Genomic DNA, 3,926 nt, shown 5'->3' on the forward strand with positions numbered 1-3,926 from the left:
CCCCAACGAGATGGATTGGCCAAGTGGCAGCATTGATGGAATCAAGCGTGGCAACAGTAGTGAGGTTGGCCCAGGATCAGGCAATGTTTCCTTCTACTGTGCATAGGGTTGCTATGAGTCGGTGTTGACTCGATGGCACCTAACTACAACAACAACAAATCAACTCAGTGCACTGAGGAAACAAGTTTTATTCTTGATAGGAAGAATCTATCCATCCCAATTGGAATTTTGAGCAACTGCATCCATAAGCAAAGGTCCAAGTTCATCAAATTGCAGCAATTTATACTTACTTACAGTATCAAACATCTTTATCTTCATCTGGTGGAGTTCTGGTCAGCTAGCCATACAAGCTAGGTCAAATGGGTACTAGCTGCAAGTTTGGAAGTTCATGCACACCTCCCTGCACTTCAGACCAGCTGGGCACTTCACTTTCAGTTCTAGCATCTAGTGGCTATATCCATGCCCATGGGCTCAGGAGTTCACACATCTCCCTAAACTTCAAACCAGCCAGGCCTTCCTCTCCTCTCTCTCATCTGGTGGTCAGTAGGTGTCAATGGAACTTGGCCAAACACAGCCCATCTCTTCATTACTGCCTTTTCCCCACTTCAATTCATAAATCGATCCAAGTGGTCACCAGTGAGCATACTAGATTGCTCATGGGTTCCCTTGTTGAATTGAATCTTATTAAAGAAAAGCATTCAGAGGAAACAGCATTTTAAAAGTCACAAATATAAGGCAGGCACAAAAGGACATATACTGTATGATTCCATTATATGACCTGTCTAGAAGAGGCAAATGCATAGAAAGAAAAGTTCATTTGTGGCTAGCAGGGGCTAGAGAAAGGAGGAGAGGTGGAATTTATTACATAAGGGGTACTGAGTTTCTGTTTGCCATGATTAAATCTTTTGAAAGTAGACAGTGGTGACATTAGCACAAAATGATGACTGTCATTATGTCAATGAATGATACAGTTGTTAAGTGCTGTTGAGTTGGTTCTGACACATAGCAACTCTGTATAGGGTTTCCAAGGAGCAGCTGGTGAGTTTGAACCAGCAACCTTGCAGTTCAAACTGATCTTTCAGTCCAGTGCTTATCCTACAGCACCACATCAGAACTCCAGAATATGATACACTTAAATATTGTAAATGGAAAACTTCATTAATATGTATTTTACCACAATGATTTTTTTTTTTTTTTAAGAGAGAGTTCAATGTTTTAGAATGCAAAAGTCAGATAGATCCAGGTTCAGATAATGCCACTTCTGCTTTCAGGTTGTGCTGGCTGTAGGACCTTGGGCACCTGTGTCTCTAAAACTCATCTGAAAAAAAATCTGTAAAATTGCTAATACCAACCTCTGTGGTGTCATGGAGACTAAATGAGAGAAGGCATGGAAAATGCTTACTACAGAACCTGACACATTATCTGTGCTTGGCAAGCCCTGGACGAAGAAGAGCACATGGCACATTCTCTGGGAAAATAATTGCCACCAAGGGCAAGACACAAGGTAGGTGTGGACCAGAGAGAAGGAGAGATGGGGCAGATCGAGTAAGGAGCAAAGAGCAGAGACAAAGTGGATAGACAGCAGCTGACATCATCAAATCATCCTAGGTACTCTTGTGTGAAAGAGGATATTATAGATGGCACTTAACAATAAACAACAACTGTGTAGAGTTGTTCTGAAGGTTAAAAGTTTACCTGGCATATTTCAGTGCAGTTAATTACTTGATATTGCTCTTCTATCAATAGTCTTTGTGGTGGTGGTTATGTGCCGTGGAGTTGGTCCTGACTCATAGCGACTCTGTACAGGGTTTCTGAGGCTGTAAATCTTTATGGGAGCAGAAAGCCACATCTTTCTCCTGCAGAACCGCTGATAGTTTCGAACTGCTGACCTTGAGGTTAGCAGCCTGACTCATAACCACTATGCTACCATAGCTCCTTCAATAGTCTTTGTACCTCCCACCAAATAACGGGGTAAGGTTTTGTAAATGAGGTCCTTGTGGCCCACCAAGGGGATTAGATAGCTTACTAATAATGTAAATAAGGTGTGTGGTATCCTTATGGGGATTGGACCATGCAAATAAGGTATATGGAATCTTAATAAGGTGATCAGTCTGTTTTGCCATCCCTGAAGTGGAAAGTGGGACTTCACCACCACCAAAAAAGAAGAACCAGTAGTGGAATATATCCTTTGGCTGTAGAATCCTTGCACTGAGAACCTCCAAGACCTAGAATCTAGAAAGGGTGAGTTGTGACATTGGAGACAGTAAGATACAGCAAGAAGAAGCGCAGAAAAATGACTGCAGCAGAGGTAGCAGAACCAAGAGACAAACAGAAGAGAGTGCAGTGGACTTTCTGGCCCACAGAGCAAGAAAGCTGGGTGCATTTGGGCAGGAGACTTGCTTGCAGAGTGGTGTGCCTCTGGGCATTAAGTCAGCAGAGCTAAAAGAACTTTGTAATATTTGTCCAAGGGCAGAGGTCAAATGAAGCCAAGGGCCAGAGAGAGGCATACCTGCAATCTCTGTGAGAAGCTTTCCTAGTAGAACTGTATCCTGTCATCTCTGATCCTGCATAGTAACCTGTTACTACCCTAATAAACCTCATAATCGTGAGTATTAAATTCAAGTTCTATGTGGCTATTTCAATGAATTATCAAACCCAGCAGAGAAGCAGTGTAATGGGAGGGACAGTTGGTTCAGCATTGGTAAACAGGTGGAGGTAGATCTGACCTGTGCCTCCTAGGAATCAGTCTTAGTCTGTTGATCTTGATTATCCTCCCTGTTTATGAAGTTAGAGGAGGTCAGAAGCCTTGGCCACTCCACTTTTACACATAAATAAACACACTGTAAATATTAGCAATAACAACAACACATTTTACCTTGTTATTGTTGTTAAGTGCTACCCAGTTGGTTCCAACTCATATCAACCCTGTATAGGGTTTCCGAGGAATAGCTGGTAGGTTTGGACTGCCAGCCTTTTGGTTCACAGTCCAGTGCTAAATGATCCTACAACACCATACCAGGTGTCCATGTTATAACTAAGGACCATCATTTTTCTTTCAAATTGTCTCTGGGCAAGCAGTTCTCAAAGAGTTGTCTGGATCCTTTGAGGGGTTCCTGAGACCCTTTCAGGGAGTTTGCAGAGTCAACACTGTTATTTCGTACGTAGAGAGTTACTAAGATATTATATGTCTTCTACACTCTCCTTCTCTCCCAAGTATGTAACAAGAGCTTTCCAGACGCTCCACGATTGTGATATCACAACAAATTAAATACAGAAGCAGAAATAAGAATCAGGCTTTTTATAACTCAACTGTAATTAGATGTATAAACCTAGTTATATATCTGATATTGTCTCATTAACATAACAAAAGAAACCCCTACTGGTAGTTTCTGAATTATGACTGGTTCTGATATAAATTGAATATAAGTTGAATACCTATTCTCTTTTTTCAATTTTTATTATCAGTATCTTTAGAAATCTGATCTTTATGTGTCTTTGGGTGTTGGAAATATTGCATATAAGTTTAAAGATATATTTTAATACATATCTACATACATAAAAAATAAATACATCATAAATAATCATACCATTGGAAGTGCAGTTCATTGTAACTCAAATATGGTATAAACCAGGGACTGTTTTTCCAAACAGGGTTATATTTAGAGGTACAGGGGTAAGGACTGCACCACATATCTTTGAGGGACACACTTCAGTCCATAACAGCTCCTTTCAAGTAGTTTAAGATAGAGATGTAGGTGTTCATGGTCACTCTCTTTTTTTTTTTTAATAGGGTTAATGGGATAATTTTTTTTTTTCTTAAATGTTTTATTGTGAATTATGTCTTCACCCGGGTTCACAGGAGTCTATTGAACATTGTAGGGCTTATCTCGCCGCTTCATTGCTGTTTTTCCCTCACTTCCCCTTAT

This window comes from Chrysochloris asiatica, unplaced genomic scaffold (genome assembly GCF_000296735.1).
Source record: "Chrysochloris asiatica unplaced genomic scaffold, ChrAsi1.0 scaffold00249, whole genome shotgun sequence".
NCBI classification, from domain to species: domain Eukaryota; kingdom Metazoa; phylum Chordata; class Mammalia; order Afrosoricida; family Chrysochloridae; genus Chrysochloris; species Chrysochloris asiatica.